Below are 18390 nucleotides of genomic sequence, written 5' to 3'. Positions count from 1 at the left end.
ATGATATTTGTATTAAAAATGATGCTTGATGTGAATGTCATTAATATGGAAGGTAGGTAAGAGACTGGGAGGCTCACACCATTACTATATCACTATACTTTACTATATTACATATACTATAAGGGTGGCACCCTTATAGAGCACAGTCACTTATTTTGATGCAGTTTAAAAAATGCAATTTCTAGAACAATTGTCCTGTTTTTCCCCACAGTAGCATTTTTTCCCACAATTCTGGCATCTTCAAAGCTGATTTGGCAGTGAGTGCTGAGGTGGCCTAGTGGAGTCCATCCCCCCATGCCCAGTTTTTTCGTGTCTGAGCGGGTGCTGCACCAGAAGAGCTGAAATTTGAATTTAAAAATCAGACTTTCGGCTCTTGAAGTTACCAGGAGCAGCTTTTTGGTTACTTGGGGGGCACTGCCGCCTAAGGTGAGTTTCTCAGCTAGGCTACTGGCAGCAGCGTCCCTGGGCATCATGGTGGGCACAATGAGGGATTCTCATGAAACAACTGCATTCCACCAACTGCAGCTGCATCCAGTTTACCAAAATGAATGCAATTTTGCATACGCTTTGTTGCAAATTGAGTGCAGTTGTGCTGCATATTTTACAAATTTCATTTTTTAAAACTAGCAATACGGCCCCCTCTGGACCCGCTCCGATGCTAAAGTTCTAAGCGGGGATTGGAAGTGAGGAGCAGCAGCCGCAGAATCGGTGCTGCATTAGATGCAGGATGCTGTGGGAACTCTAGAGCTAACGCCTGAACAGGAGGTAGCAGATGCTCCAGGGTTCCCATGCATCAATAGGTGCATCAGCGCCCGATTCAAAATAGAAGGCATGGAGTACTGAGTGGCACAATATGGCGCAACTATACAGAGGGGCAAGGAGCATATTTTGCTGCAAGTACCTTTAATGAAAGTGGTTTTACACATAACTGACTGCATGGAAACGTACAAGTTGCCCTCTGCACTTCTGGACATAAATGAGCCTTTACCCACTTATGCTCGGGGCCATATTTATATTAAAGTACCCAAGAACCTGTGCCTGGGGCTGCCCTATATATTTGTTTTTTAATTAAAAAATGAATTTCCATAGGATATCCGGTGACAGAGCTGGGGGCTGAGGAGGTCAGGTCACTCTGAAGTGACGCTGTGTTACTTCACTTCTGCAACGTAGGTGCATGTGACATCACACACATGCTGCGTGTTATGTTACGCTCACAATGTTGGGGAGCATATTTAGGTTTGGTGCCTAGGATGGCCCTGGACCTACATACGGCCCTGCTTATTCTCAAGTAAACTAGGAAGCCTCCTGTGAGAAGCCTGTTACTCATATGTGTGTTGGTGCCAAGAGATGAACCTCAGGCAGTCCAATTTAACACACAAGCAAAGCAAAAATAGTAGGGTGTAGGGTTTAAGATTTCCTCTGGCTAATGAGCCCTGTTGTAGAACTCTATTAGTGAACAATTAACTCTCCAGTTAATCAGGCCATACAACTAAATATCTGTTTATCTTCCCCTTTCCTCAATATGTTTACCTTGAGGGGGGCAATATTGTTCTGATCACAACGATGGCAAATGCCATCCTGATTTCTCGTCCAGACAGGATTAATATTTTTAAACCTGCCCTATCAATATCTGCCAGATGTCAGATATCAGTCTGACAGGGAAACCAGTGGCATTTGATTTTATAAAGGGATTCTGTCATGCTGTTTAGAAATACTGTTCTGTTTAATATTCCAGTGGCCAATATTCTCAATGTCTGCCTGGCTGAATTTACAGTGTTTGCTGCTGTCATTTATAACGTGAGTGATTTGTGTCTTATTCTTTTGGAACAAATGAACTGCAATGATTAATGCTGAGCTCTAAGGGAACCCTGAAGCTACCAACAGGTCAGGAGATAACGGTAGTGCCAACATTTCCCTGCATCAGTAGTGCCCAATTTGGAATGAAGGGCAAGAAGGACTGAGCGGCACTGAGTGAAACTATAGATTGGAGTAAAAAAGCATTTTGATGCAAGTACCTGGTAATAAATGTGCAACTGACTGCAGGGAGAAGGCAAGGGCAACAACTGTATTTGTGGATGTAAATGAGCCCTTATATTAAATAGCTGTTTGACTGTGTGGGAGGTGGGAGCTCTCTTGCAGCCTTAGCGAGCTTTCATGATGAAATTAATCAGTTGTTAGTTTATCAGTGCACACTCGTATGACTAAAGCAAAGAAACAGTTATAACCTAAAACATACTTTCCTCTGTGACAACGCTCACTGTAAGGAAATTGTGAAATCATCACATGGTTTCTGACCAAACTAATATTAGGTTCAGTTAAAAGTAATGCATTTATTTAGCATCAGCAAATATTTATTTTTTCATAATTTGCCTCTTCTACTGCAAGACTTCTCTCAGGCTTCTGTGTGTCTCTGGAACTCTCTGCTTCCAGCCATCAGACTCTCCCCTTCCTTTCAAACTTTCAAACACCCCGTAAAAACCCACCTGTTTAAGGAAGCTTATTAAATGTAAATGAATTGATCAGACATCAACTTATCAAAAATCACCAATAATCATTTTATTCAAATTTACCCTAACCCTCTGATGCTATTTTTACTCTGTAACCATTGCTAAATTATTGTAAGACCCCTGTTTGTTTGTATTATATAGTGTTATTTTCAATTGCAAAAAATGTGCAAATCTTTCAACAGATTTGTGAAACTGAGAACAAATTTGTGAAATGGCGAAAATGTGACGTGGCAAAAAAATAGTTGTGTGTGGCAAAAAATAACAGGTGCAACAATTTTTTTTGATAGAGATTCCCTGCATATCCATGCCTGGACGAAAAATTCCACCCATCACTACTGGAGAGTGCTGAAATAAGGCTCTATTAATTTAACCTAATCCTTTGATTGTAAGCTCTGTGAAAAAATCCCTCTGATCCCATTTTTACTCTGTAACTCTTGTTTGTTAAAATATTGTAAGACCCCTGTTTGTTATAAATTAATGTAAAGCGCTGTGTAACTTGCTGGCACTATATAAATACATTTTGATGATGATATTTCACAACTACTGAGTTTTAAATCACCATGAACTATCAGTCATTTAAAACTCTCTATCAGAGTGGTCTACAACAAACAGGTCTGGAAAACATGTCTGGACTTGGACTGAAAATAGGCCCTGGCATTTCAAGTACACTGAAGCCCAAAGAGCCCCCCCCCACACATGCCAAATAAATATTGACTCTCTATGGCATCTTGAAGCAGCCCCTCTGGAGTTTGCCAAAATCCACAAATTGCCAGTCCTGGCCTAACTGCAACCCACTAACTGCTGCTTAAAAGTGGACATACACGGGCAGATCCGCTCACCTGGCCGACCGATATCTGGCCAATCCGATCGTTTCTGCCCCTACACGGGCCGATAAGCTGCCTAGTCGGTCCAAGGGACCGATATCGGCAGCTTCTATCGGCCCGTGTATGGGGACCTTTAGCCACTGCTACTAAGGAACTGTCTTAACTAACACACAGGGTAATCTGCAGGGTCTGAGTCATATTAGTTTTCTTAAAATACAAAACATACTGTAAAAAAGTAGCAAGTTTTTTATTAAAACATGGATTTGAAAAATGTCTATTTCCAAAGGAACACCCACCACCATATATAGAATCCAACAAAGGGTCAGTGATGGGCAGTGTTGCCAGTTGTTGAGGAAACTGTTACTTTAGGACACTAAAAAGAATTCTGTGCTATGGGAACCACAATTCTACCTTATAGCACAAACTGTAGCAATTAATTGCTAAATTGTATTTAATTACATAGTATGTGTGGTTAAAAACTATATTAATCCACAAAGTTCTACCTCTCATGGTTTATTCAGATAAAGGCTAACAACAACCAATTGCCAGTTAACCATCTCAAGGGACACAATTCCCCTGGATCAATCATCACTGATTTTATTGACTTAATGCATGGTATTTAATCTTACCCACCCAAGCATTTAAACCCTAGCAATGGATCATTACTTTTCATGATTTTACTGCCATAGCTGAATTAAAACCCTCTGTAGGCTTATGGGTGATATCAGCTATAAATCTTAAGGGGTAAAAGTTCATTAGACCTTGTAACATACTGTTTATTAACATTTTATAATCATTACAAAGGTGTAATTGTACCAGTTTGTTATAATTAAACAGATAAAAACAGTATTAGCTGTATCATGATTCACATATTAAAAGCAATTCATTATATTAAGGTTCAGTAGTCTGAACTCAAGATTATAAATTACAAGCACACAAATCTTAGGTTGAAAATATTACATTAACCAAAGGACAATTTAAAGTCATCACATGATGTGCGATGTATTTGATAAAAAAAAGAGTAGACTCTATAACCTTGAAGGTAACACAACAGTTTCCTTATCAAACTGAAACAGCAGCACTGTACTTTGTCTTGTTGTAAAATAAAATATGAATTGTTTGCAAGAATTCACAGAAGAGGAACTTAAAAACCTCAATTCCAGCTTGTTGCATATGCATTTCCTAAATATACATGAAGTGTTTTAGTTACCAACAGCTGATTTACAGTTTCTTACAAAACACAAAAAGGAGGAAGTTATCTTAGAGACTTTAAAGGAGAAGGAAAGGCTAATAAAGTGTTAATCTCAAGCTGCAGGCATAGCTTCAGTCTCTCAATAGTGCCCTTAAGTCTCCCCATACTTCACCCGTTCAGAAGATCAGAAGCCAAACAGGAAAAAAAAACGCTGAGTTGGGTAGAGAAGATTCCCATAATGCATCGCTCCTTCAAGACTTGGCGACTTGTTACTGCAGGCAGCGCATGCGCACACAGCAGGAGCGTCCGGTTGCCATGGCGACGCAGCATCTGAGAACTCTGTGACAAGCAGGTGGGGGGAGCGGGGGGCAGGTGCGGCGAGCGGCGGAGGGTTTGTGGCAGGAATGGGGAGCTTGGGGGGGTTTGTGGCAGGAGCGGGGAGCGGCGGAGGCTTTGTGGCAGGAGCGGAGGGGGGGCTGGCTTGTGCTTTTCAGCCCATATAGACATGCTGGACAAGATGGCGGTGCCGTTCACTGAAACAAGTATGTAGGTTCTAGTATGTGTATCTCTGTAAATCTTTCATTAGGCAAGCCAGGAATATAGCGTTTTTACACAGCAATAGTAGTACTATTTAATAGTGTGCTTAATAGATTTTGACTTTCCTTCTCCTTTAAAGCCAAGGGCTTGGTTGCTTTGTATAAAAATCCCATCTGGATTTAATCCAGATGTCCAAAAGATGAGTAAGGGCCATGGCAGAAGGGGAGATTAGTCGCTGTGTGACAAATCTCCCTTGTCGCGGGCAACTAATCTCCCCGAAATGCCATCCCACCGGCTAGAATGTAAATTGCCGGTGGGATGGCATACGTGGCACCAGAATCGCCGAAGTTTCCTCTCAAGGCAACTTCGGCAATTTCTGAAATCGGTGCGCCGCGTATGCCATCCCACCGGTAAAAACTAATCTCCCCATCTGTCACACCCCTAAAAAGTGAATACTGTAGAACCCTCAAAGGTAAATACTAATTAGACAGGCTACACCCCTAAGTTTAATGTAAAACTGAGGAACATAAAAAATAAGCTGTAGATTTCTGTGGATAGCTGTGGATACCAGAGGCGGCCACGTCGGCTGGGCAACCTAGGTGGTCCACCTCGCCCCCACTGCTTCCCCCTGCCCCAAACCGCCCGCCGCCCCCACGCATGCAGGAAAGTGTGCACATACAGGGACGCTGGTATTGGAGGGAGCGCCAGGAAATGAAGTATCGGGGTAAGAGATCCCAGACTAGGGGTTGCAACAGAGGTACCTGCCTGGCACCCCTTCACTGTTGCGCCCTAGGCAGGTGCCTCTTCTGCCTACCCCTAGTTCGACCCTGGTGGATACTGCAAGTAACTGTGAATCCTTTATTGACTATTAAAAACACTCCATATATTGCCACTATTTTCTTGTAATGAATATGGAACATAACCGTCACTATTGTAAATATATATATATATATATATAAAATCTTCATATGGGTTGGGTTCTATCCCATTCTTTTGTAAATTCCAGGACAAGCACTAAAACTGAGCGCCACATTATTATTAGTTATCTATTCCAGTGTCTGGTTTGTACCTAAAAATGCTGAAGATGCAAATTTCCATGTTTTTTTACCTATAATGCAGCTTCCCCTCCATAATTCCAGGATAATATGTCAATGTTCCAAGCTGCACCCACCACTACCACGTCAAAATGATTGAATGAAGTGTAAAGCAATATGGTGAAAGTAGCACCTAGTAGGTTTGTCTCACATCTGGAGCATGTTTTCCAAACAGCATTTGCAGAAGCTTGAAAAAAAGAACAAGTGAGACCTGAAACATTGCTGTATCCAAGTTTAAGCCATGTGTATCCAATAAAGGCTTTTTAATGCTGATATCAAGTTGCTGTATGCTGTTCATCTCATTTATTACTGGAATGGATTGTGGCCATTAAATATACATGCACCTGCTTTAGATAAGGAGAGAGACATTAGGCTAATGCCATACCATGTGTATGATTTATAGTTTCGGCAAGCTCCAACGTTTGCCTGCACCCAAATGAATGGAATACTCTCGGGCGCAGGCACATGTATATCAACATAAAAACAGGAGACTTTGAATTCTCTCGGGTTTTTATTTTGGCTACATGTGTCTGCACCCGAGCATATGGCGCGTATTTTCGGCAAACGTTTTTCAGCTTGCCGAAAATATACGCCATACGCATGGTGTGGCATTAGCCTAAGACAGGGGGCTCAAACTCAATTTACCTGGGGGCCGCAGGAGGCAAAGTCAGGATGAGGCTGGGCCGCATAAGGGATTTCACAAAAAATTGGCTTTCAAGGGATGATGCAAGGCACGGCGGGCGGGAGCTGTTGATTGCGGAAATGACGTTATGCCATCATAACAGTTATTATGGGAAGATGTTCTGTGTGCACAATTAGCTCCTTAGCAGCTAATTGTGCACACAGAACGTCTTCCCATAATAACTGTTATGATGGCATAACGTCATTTCCGCAATCAGCAGCTCCCGCCCGCCGTGCCTTGCATTATCCCTTGAATCGCAATAAAATCGCGATCCATTCATTGTTTTTGAGAAGGCGTTGGTGCGGGCCACAAAATATTGTACCGAGGGCCGCAAATGGCCCGCGGGCCGCGAGTTTGAGACCCCTGGCCTAAGAGCTGACTATATGAAATTGACAAACAGCATTTGCATCAAATTAATTGGGCATAAGTATGATGTACCTCTTGATGCAACCTGCTGTGGAGACACTGAAGCTACCAGCAGGGTTTCCCAGAAGAAGCAGGATTATATATGTGGAAGTGCAAGAGCTTGTTTGGTTGCAAACTGCTCATTATTTAGGACCTTACTGGGTCCCTTACACTCCTGCTTCCCCCACCAGCAACCGCAGGGTCTGCTTCTTTTGTAGTTATCTAGTATAAATAAATTTAAAGCAACTGGACTTGTTTAGTAATCATTGAAGACGTTTCACTACTCATCCGAGCAGCTTCTTCAGTTCAACTGACTGGTATGGGAAGTCCTCAGCATATATACTCTTCCACTAATCCAATCACAATGGCACTTTGTAACTCTTCAGAAAGGTGACATCTGAAACTCACAGAGGTGTGAATGCTGTGGAGTTACTTTGAAAGGATTACCAAAGTATCATGCAACTCTTCAAACAGGTGTTACTTTTTGGAGTTGCATGAATGGATATGCGAAGAGTTCTTAATCTGCCGGGGTACAGATGTTAGAACAGCATTGTATGTAGCAGACAGATGGTGTCGAAGTCCCCCGCCTCTGTTAAGGGATGGTTTCTCCACTTTGACATGAATGGCCTCTTTTACACCTCTTTCAAACCAGCGGTCTTCTTTGTCCAAAATTTGGACGTTGCTGTTTTCAAAGGAGTGTTCCTTGTCTTTTAGGTGTAGAAATACAGCAGAGTCCTGGCCTGTAGTGTTCGCCCTCCTATGCTGAGCCATTCGCTTGGAGAGCAGTTGCTTTGTCTCACCAATGTAAAGGTCGGTGCACTCCTCGCTACACTGGACTGCGTATACAACATTGCTTTGTTTTTCCTTTGGTGTTGGATCCTTTGGGTGTACAAGTTTTTGTCTCAGTGTGTTGCTAGGTTTGAAAAACACAGGGATGTGGTGTTTGTTGAAAATTCTCCTGAGTTTCTCCGACACTCCTGCTACATATGGGATGACTATATTGTGCCTTCTCTCTGCCTCAGGACGGTTATTCCTTTTGGTGTTCCTGTTGGGCTTAGTTGCTCCTGTCTTGACAAAGGCCCAGTCTGGGTAGCCACAAGCTTTCAGTGCTCCTCTGAGATGTTTACATTCCTTGTCCTTGGACTCTGTATCAGTTGTCACACTTTCCGCCCTGTGGTGTAGAGTTCTAATGACACCCAGTTTGTGTTCCAGTGGATGGTGGGAATCGAACAACAGATATTGATCCGTGTGAGTGGGTTTCCTGTATATTTCTGTTTTCAAGATACCCCCCTCTTGAATGGATATCAAACAGTCCAAAAAAGCAAGTTTGTTCTCATGGACATCCTCCCTTGTGAACTTGATATTGTTGTCCACTGAGTTAATGTGTTCTGAAAAGGCCGCCACTTCGTTGGATCTGATTTTAACCCACGTGTCATCTACATACCTGAACCAGTGACTTGGTGTAGTTCCATTGAATGTGAGTAGGGCCTTCCTTTCCACTTCCTCCATAAACAATTTGCTACAATGGGAGAAACTGGTGAACCCATTGCACAGCCATGTTTTTGCCTGTAAAATTGGTCCTTGTATCTGAAGTATGTAGTGTTAAGGCACAAATCTAACAATAAACATACTTGGTTGGGACTGAGTTTCGTTCTGCTGCCGAGGGTGTTATCTTTCTGCAGTCGATTTCTTACAGTCTCAGTAGCCTCTGCTGTAGGTATACATGTGAATAGTGAAGTGACATCATATGATACCATAGTTTATTCTGCCTCTAGTTTAACTCCTTGAATCTTGGTGACAAACTCTTTGGCATTTTGGATATGATGCACTGTTTTACCTACCAATGGGGCTAAGATGTTGGCCAAGTATTTTGCAATGCTGTAAGTCACTGAATTGATGCTGCTGACAATAGGCCTGAGTGGTGCTCCAACTTTATGTATCTTGGGGAGTCCATATAAGCATGGTGTAGCTTCTCTGGGGTACAAGCGGTGGTATAAAGCTCGATCAATGGCTTCCTCCTTTTCAAGTTGTTGTAGGCAATCTATCACCTTTTTCTTGTAACTGCTGCTTGGGTCTCTCCTTAAAGGTTCATAGGTATTGCTATCACTGAGTAGTGAGGTCATTTTGCAGTGATAGTCAGTTGTGTTTAGCACAATTGTGCATCGCCCTTTATCTTTTGTAGTTATGCCCTAGTTTGCACTTGTGGGTGTTTTCATAAATGACTCCTCTAGTCATGTTTTTTCAGGCATGCTATAGATAACTGCATAAATGTATGCATCTGTTTTGCATAGGGGTATATTTATCATGCTGTGTAAAAAGTGGAATAAAACATTATCCGTGATGTTGCTCATAGCGGGCGATCAGATGCTTTGTTTTGGTTTTCTAACTGTTGACATTTTAATTGCTGATTGGCTGCCCTAGGCTACATCACTGGTAATGTTTCACTCCACTTTTTACACAGCATGATAAATATACCCCTTAGTGTCAACAAGACTAGTTTGTGTGTGACAGTACAGGGATATTTTTTTCATGGAAAATATAGCTTATTATTTGCATCCTTTTATTACAGAAGTATCTGTGTACAATGGATTTTGTTCATTAGAGTAATGACCCATTCTACAGTCAGGAAGGTATAAATTAAACCTATGCAGGTTAATAGAGTCTCCTGCCCATTTATCAGATCCTATCCCAACTTAGTTCACACAACAAGGGTTTTAGAAAACAATCAGACTTTTCTCAAGGTTGCATTTACATTCTGGCTAGGCAAACACATGCAGTCCTAATCACACTGTTAAACCAAAGTTTCTGCTGCTGAAACATTGTTCGATATTCTGAGTGGAATGGCATAGTGACAACTGCGTGCAAATTCATTTTCAGTTGGTGCGGGTGTTAATGTATGAATGCATGCATTCAGATACCAATAATATCTACATTCAGCTTTAGAATACTAGTCTGAACGTGTCCTTTTTGCAGATGGTTATGCATTCTGGTTGTGTGCAGTTTCTGTGCTGGCAATATCCAAGCTTCTGACCTAGGGCAACATTCACAAAGGAATGTAATAGGGGACAGATAATAATTAAGGTTATTTATTGCAAACAAAAAATAAAGTGCAGTGTTTTGTTGCCTCAATAAAGTTATCAGAGATTGAGGTTCCTGGCATGTAGGATCAATGTTTCAAAAACATTTAAGAATGAATTTGCTGTGCACTCTGGGTTTTGTGAAATGTGGATACACAATTTAAATTAGCACAATGCATACAGAGTCTGTGCAGAATGTAGACATTTCTAAATTAAACAGTATCTTTTTTCAACCAACATATTTTACAATCCATTGTCCCCCAGGACAATCCTTTGGCTCTATTTGGCTTTGGGACTGTGCCCCACAAATGCAGATACAGGATGAGGAAAAACAAACTGACAGTCATTTCCAAAAATCAGAAACAAATGAAAAAATACTCTCAATGTTTTTCAGTCATCTGGTCCCAATTAGTCCTTTGGTTGGAAAGAATTAAGAAACTAGCTTCAGGACTAGCCTTTGTTTGGTGTGTGCAATGTGTAAAGCCCCACAGGCTGCTATATGGAAAGGGCGGGGGCAACAGACTGACCATCATCTTCTATATAAACACTTGCCATACACCAATCATCTATACATTTTAATTTCAGCCTATAAGTAAACACCAGTCTAGCTAGCTTTTCCCTCTGTTTGAAGCTGGTGGTAGAACAAGGAATCACATTGTGCAGCGCTTTTAAAATGACTGAAAGGCTCCTAATGCACTATTTTGCTCAGAACATTATTTACCCTAAGGGCTCTGGCACACGGGGAGATTAGTCGCCCGCGACAAATCTCCTGTGTAATCGCCGGTGGGATGGTGTATGCATTCCTCTCGAGGAAACTTGCGCGATTTCACTGAAATCGCGCTGCCGCATATGCCATCCCACCGGCGATTTACATTTTCGCCGGTGGGATGGCATTTCACAGGCAACTAATCTCCCCGTGTGCCAGAGCCCTAAGACTGGTCCTGTCCTACTGTTTGTTAGAATTTCTCTCTTGACCTTGCAAGGGCTTTGATCTATTTGTCACCAAGATTTTTAAATACCTATTCTCTTCCTTGTATGCCACTTGAGTGAAGTGGCATACACAGAAGAGAGTAAAGGGATAGATTAGAAAGCGGATGTAAGCCTGCCTTTGTACTCCAATATTTATTTAGGGCCACTCTTACTTATAAAAATACACATAGATACAGCCATCCTGTTATAGTTCCAAGACAATCTAAGAGAGTAAAGCTGGCCATACACGCACCGATAATATCGTATGAAACCTCGTTTCGTACGATATTCGGTGCGTGTATGGCGAGTCGACCGATATTGCAGGAACCTGCTGATATCGGTCGACTCGCCGATCAGGCCAGTTAAAAGATTTTGATCGGGCGCCATAGAAGGCGCCTGACCAAAATCTGCCTTCAGCGCTGAATCGTCAGAAGGAGGTAGAAATCCTATTGTTTCTACCTCCTTATCTGCCTGTTTCAGCGCTGAAGGTTAGTGGCGGATCCGATGGTCGCATGAAAGATCGTCAGATCGCCACGTGTGTGGCCACCTTAAATTAATGTTCATCATAAACCTCTTCATGGTCTCGGGCTACCTGGAATGTCTGGCTAATGTACTCAGCACCATTCTTACCCCAATTTGACCTATTGATTGTTTGGAAACTGTGAATTAAAGACATGTCAGAACTGTAAAAAATCATGCTTTTTGGATTTGGATTTTTGGAGGTCACAAAACGAGAAATCTGATTTGTTCACCCATTTTAGGGGCAAGATCAGGGTGATCTCTTCATTTGGCCACTGTACTGTCAATCAAAATATATGGAATTACCTTCCCATCTCCCATGTGGGCTAATGGTCATTAATGACATCTATATATTCCTATATGATCCTTGACCAGTGGAATTTTTCAACTGAATAGGTTCTAATTTTAGCCTTTTAGAAAGTTGGGTTGTGTCTGGGCTTATCTGGTCATGTCTTGGAGCACTGGGAGTGAGGTCTAAATTGCACTTTCTAATTTAAATGTAGGGAGCTATAGATAAAGAAGTAATAGGTACTAATATAATGGCATACCGGGTCCCTTTCTTGACACATTAAAAGTGCAGTATGGTAAAACCTTATTGTTTAACTCTACTGTAAATAGTGTAGATAGAGATGAAGCATGAATATTAAGGGCTTTCATCGGGGTCCAGTACTGATGGCTTCAGGGTTCTAAACAAAGTCTTGTATATTCCATACGCAAAGTATTTGTTCCCTCTACCAACATACCACATTGTATGAAAATCATGGAATGCAGTGAAAAACAGGGAGCAACTGAGTACTGTACTTAATGCCTGCCTTGAGAAGATGTTTAGAGGATAAGAAAATTGCATTTCACTGAATGAGGTGCAATTAGAATGTTTATCCATTGGCCAGTGTTGTTTTCTACTGGCTCAGGGAAAAACCATGGGTTTTATGTAATAAAATGCTAAATGTTCCCAGGTAGAGTTACCCATAGCAACCAATCAGCAGGTAGCAGATAACTGTCACCTGTTTAAAATATCTAATTGGTTGCTATAAGTTACTGCACCGGGGAAAACTTAGTGCCTTTTATTACATATGGAGGGAAAAGTATTATTTGATATGAATTATAGCTGATGGCTGGGCATCCAGCAGCTATGCAGACTTGATAGGGAGCTACCCACACGTGTGATAGGGAGCTACCCACATGTGTACCCACATCTGTGCTTCTGTCATTTTTAGAACCCCATGGGTCTGCTTCTGGGCCTGCAGATAAACACAGGCCAAAATTCAGCCCCTACAGTGGTAGGCACCTGCACCTGGAGCCAATGCACAATTATGCATTTTGTGCCAAAATCCACAGTATGTGCCTGCACCCAGGTTGACGCAATGGCTTCATGTACAAGCACAGGAAAAGGCTGATGCCAGCATAGGGGCTGATTCTTGACCTGCATTTACCTGCAGGCCAAGAATCAAACCACATGTGACATTAGTCTAAGGAATGACTGACTGTTAGAACAACTACACCCATAAGTAGCACAAACATGAAGCTGAGATAGCCACATGGAGTCAAACAGGCTGGGACAGACAATCTGAATGGATTGTGGATTCTGGAAAATGCTGCTGTAAGATGCCATAGGCAGTCACTATTTATTGGGACAGTGGGGGCTGTTTGGGTACTTCTGTGTACTTGAAATGACAGGGCCTATTTTGAATCACAGTCTGGGGCTGGAGTAAAACCAGCCTCATGTGCCAATACCCTTAGGGCGAAGACACACGGGAGGTTAATCTCCATGACTAATTGTGGTGACTTACCCACCATAATTTGTACAGTGTCGGACTAGGGGGGTGCAGGGCCCACTGGGGTTTCTGCCTTAGGGGCCCTGCACCCCCCAATGGTCCCCACCGCCTTCACCCCCCCCAGCAGGGGCCCCCACCACCCGACCGCCCCGATCCCCCGAGCATACGTACCTGCAGCACGTCAGGGTTGGGAGACCAGCGAATCAATGGAGTGCCCTGCCGGCATCGGGTCTGGGCTGCTGGGGACCACCGGGTGTTTTCACGGTGCCCCGGTGACCCAGCCCAACCCTGGGTTTGTATACAAGTCACTGCGACTAATTGCGCTCCATTTGCGCTGCATTGATTACTTTTAGTTATAGAATGGCAAGTTCTTAGCAACTTTGCAGTTGGTCTTCATTTTAAATATTTTTTTATTTTTTAATTATTTGCTTTCTTCTGATTCTTTCCAGCTTTCAAAAGGGGGTAACTGACTTTGGCAGCCAAAAAACTATTGCTCTCTGAGGCTAAAATTTCATTGTTATTGTTACTTTTCATTACGTATATTTCTATTCAGACCCACTGCTATTTACAATATTCCAGTTTTCCATTCAAAGCACTGACTGGTAATTTGGAGCCTAGCAACCATATAGTTGCTAAAAAGTTAAAAGTCAGCATCCCAATGTTAAAAAGTTAAAGGTCAACAACCCCTTTAAGAGGTACCACAATTTTTCCAGGAAGGCAAAATGCGCCAAATATTTTAGATCAGCAATGATCTGGCACATTTTGAAAAGCTCACGGTGTTTGGTACTTCTTTGGCAATTAAATAATGAATAAGTCAATAAGCAATTGTTTTATTATCCTTTACTTTTATAGCTAGTGATGAGCAAATTTTTTTAGGCAGGCATTGTTTCGCTGGGAAACTCCGCATTTCTCTATTGGTGAATTTATTTTTTGTTGCAAAACTGGCAACAAAAATTTGCTGAGTGAGGAAAAAGTTGCTGTTGTGTAAAATAGTTGCAGACACAGTCACGTCAAAAAAGCCACACGCATCAAAAGATAAGCAGTAGCTGCATTTTGCAAATTTTTAGGAATTTTGCAAATTTTCTAGCAGTTTTGCAAATTTTCTGATGAAACAAAATGGTACAGATTTGCTCATCACTAGTTTTAGCACCAACATGATATCCATCTCTACAGAGATCAGTAAAACAATTCAGATGCTAAACAGAGCAATGACTATTTACTGTATATAATGCTGTTGTGTTATGCACTACTTAGAGGTTAGTCATTTTACACTGCCCCAGGAGAGGTTACCAGCTCCTTGTTGCATTCACACACACACAACACACAGTGTGACGTTAATCACAAGGAACCAGTTAACCTGTTTGTTTCTGAAAGTGTGGGAGGAAATGCACATGACTAGTGTAATGGAGAAAGCTCTGTGTGGATTGGAGGCATGGCATTAAATAATTCTCATTGATAAAACATTTCCATGCCACAGATTGCATTTTGGTTCAATTTGACACTGAATTACATGTTGTCTGTAAGGGTGTGACAGACGGGGTGATTAGTCACAGCGCGTCAAAACTCCCGCCGTGAGAGGAAACTTCCACAACTTCGGCAAAACGCGGAGCCGCGTATGCCATCCCACCGGCAGTTTACATTCTAGCCGGTGGGATGGCATTTCGGGGAGATTAGTCGCCCGCGACTCCCCGTCTGTCACAGCCCTAAAGAAGTATTCTGAGGTCAGTATCTCCTAAACTACTGAGATAAGGAATCACTTCCCTGGAATCACTTTCCTGCTTGCCAGTGATGATAATATTTAGTGCTCACTTGTGACAATACAGCAGCTTCACACTGTAAGCACTGCCTTCAGTCACTGATACTTCTGATAATGGCATTGCCATGGCACTAGGGAAGGGAAATATATGCAAGAAGGAAACACCACTCAGACTCACCACCACTTGCTGATTTAACAAACAAATAAGAAACTCCTTGTATATCACAGGTGCATAGTCTTCATGGCATAGTAGTAGAAGAAGGTGACTGCAGCTCCAAAGGCTTGCAACTTTATTTCCAAACACAAAATTAGCAGCAGCATTAAACTCCTGATGCATTTTAGGGGAGTATCAGGTCTGGACTAGGATTCAAAATACAGCATGGCATTTCAAGTACACAAAGGCCCGAAAATCCCCTGCTAGCCCAACATAGCAGGTCATAAGAGTAAAAGGAAAGTATCTATATTTATTTACATGTCCTTAAAAAAACCTACTCAAAGGACATGGCTACTTTGCAACAAAATAGTTGGAGGACAGGAAGAGGATGGGATGACCGGGCCCCTGTATCTCCTCTATAAATACAGTGCTGTTGAATACAGGTAAAATGACCCCACCTTCCTCTTGTCTGGAGTTAGCTAAGGGCTAGAAACATAGTTTCATACGATTATATTGGTGCGTGTATTGTCAGCTTTTCTTTGCTGTTGTTGCTCCATCAGAAGTAAGTCAACGAAAAGAACTGAAGGGAAGAGTTACAAAAGGATGGGTAAGAAAATAATTAAAACCATGCAGCAGAGCACTAGCATTACTGGAGTAAAGAATATTTGTTGTAAGGCTGATTTCTCCTTTTTAATGGTTATGCAAGAACAGAAAATAGTACTTATAGGTAATATCTAACAAATACTGCCAGCCAGTCTGCATGTTATAATAAAGATAGCACTTAATTTAAAAAAAAGTAATAAAAGAATAATCAGCACAACCTGCAGAAATCAATCTTTAACAGGTATCCAAAGATCACTTCTTGGAGAAATGTGGGTTGTGTAGAGAGTATTAAACTTACAAATAACTGGAGTCAGACAAATAAGACAGAAAAGCAAGGAGGTGGCCTAAAATGCTTTTTCTGATGACTCTTGGCTCAGAAGGAGTTCATTTATGACTGTTGCTAGGTTGACCTGTAAACCCCCACTGGGTTATTTCAGCTACATTGGCAAAGATTCCCATAAACTATATAGCATTCTTAGCAAAATTATTACCCATACAATGTAAATTTTTTTAATATTACATGCATCCCAATGTTTGAATATTAGCAAGCAGGGCAATTTAGACTAAACCCTTAATCCTCTGTTAACATCTGGATTATTGTAAGGTATTATTTCCCAGATTCCCAAAATGTGCCACCCCCCCCCCCCCCCCCCAAATGTAACATGACTCTATCATCCAGCCAAAGTGGTTAGGTGTTTTTGACATTCCTACTGCATGCTAAAGTGGGGTGCAAGCAATCCTTTATATAGAAAACTACATGGCCTTGTTTCTGTAATGCCTGGATATTTGAATTTCAGACGAAACTATACAATAAAGCTGCATTTTATTATGCCATGGGCAAGGTATTTATTGTGTGTTAATATGCAAGCAGTCATATGGCCTTAGACTGGAGGAAAGGCCTATGCATTGCTTCGTTTTTCCAAAGTCGTGCATAGTTTCCTCCTGCAGGCAAATTTGCACGACTTTGGAAAATCGAAGCGATGCATAGACCTTTCCACAGGCAATTTCCTATGTTGCCAGTGGAAAGGCATGTTACATAGTTACATAGGGTTGAAAAAAGACCAGAGTCCATCAAGTTCAACCCTTCCAAGTAAACCCAGCACACACAACCTATACTTACCAATCTATACTATCACATACATAAACTATATATACAACCACTAATACTAACTGTAGATATTAGTATCACAATAGCCTTGCATACTATGCTTGTTCAAGAACTAGGAGAGATCTATCGTGTGTGACAAATCTTTGCGTGGGACATCAGCCTTATAAGCCAGCGCTTCTGAGCATCATTTAATGATGAATACCTCTATAACATAATCCTATATCTACATTTACTTTAATGTTCTCAAATACAGGGTAACACCTACTGCCAAAGGTTATTCTGCCCATGGAAAAATCTTTATCTGAATAGTTTTGATTTGGCTGTTTTATAGTGGGAGCAGCCATGGTAGACCTGATGTGGTCTTACACAAACATTCATTTTGGAGAGTAGTAGTCAGCACCAAGCCTTGTGATTAGTTAGAAGTAGTGCAGGTTCCCCAATGGCCACTTTCCATCAGCATATCCTGATACAAGAAACGTTAAGTCCTTTAGGGCTGAATAAAGAATATGACTTAAGACCAATCTTTAGATTAAAAAATGTTTTCTCTCTTTCTTCCTTATTCTCCTCTTGTCCTGGCCTTTGTTTTTAATTTCATTTTTATGTTTTTCAAAATTTATAAGGGTATTGTGTTGCAGTTCAACTAACACTTGAAGATACACATTGATCACTTAATTACAATTAAGTGATCAATGTGTATCTTCAAGTGTTAGTTGAACTGCAACACAATACCCTTATAAATTTTGAAACACATGAGTGTCTACTTAGCTACACTGTTGTTTGATACATTGTTGTAATATAGGAACATTTCCACTAGATGGTGCACAGGGTATAAAAGGTGCTGTGTGTAATTGCCAATTAGCTTGATAAAAGGTCTTATGTGACCTGAAACGTTGCTGCTGTTGTTGTTTGCCCCAGAAAACTTTGCAATAAAGGCATTTTAATCTACGAAGACAAGAGGTGCTGTTCCTGTTCTTCTGTTACACAAACATTCAGGTAACATTGGCCTTTCAGATCTAAAGGCACATAGGGCGCTTTGTCACATTTTGCTAATCGCTTAAATTAGCAGATAAATGGTTTGATTTCAATGATTTTCAATTTGTGGGCTGAGTCATATTCCACAGGGACAAAATGCCCTGGGTTCTATTGCCCTAAACAAAAGTGGTGAATTCTTCTAAACAAAGGGTCTCT

This window comes from Xenopus tropicalis, chromosome 8, assembly GCF_000004195.4.
Source record: "Xenopus tropicalis strain Nigerian chromosome 8, UCB_Xtro_10.0, whole genome shotgun sequence".
NCBI classification, from domain to species: Eukaryota; Metazoa; Chordata; class Amphibia; order Anura; family Pipidae; genus Xenopus; species Xenopus tropicalis.
This window is presented reverse-complemented; position numbering follows the sequence as displayed.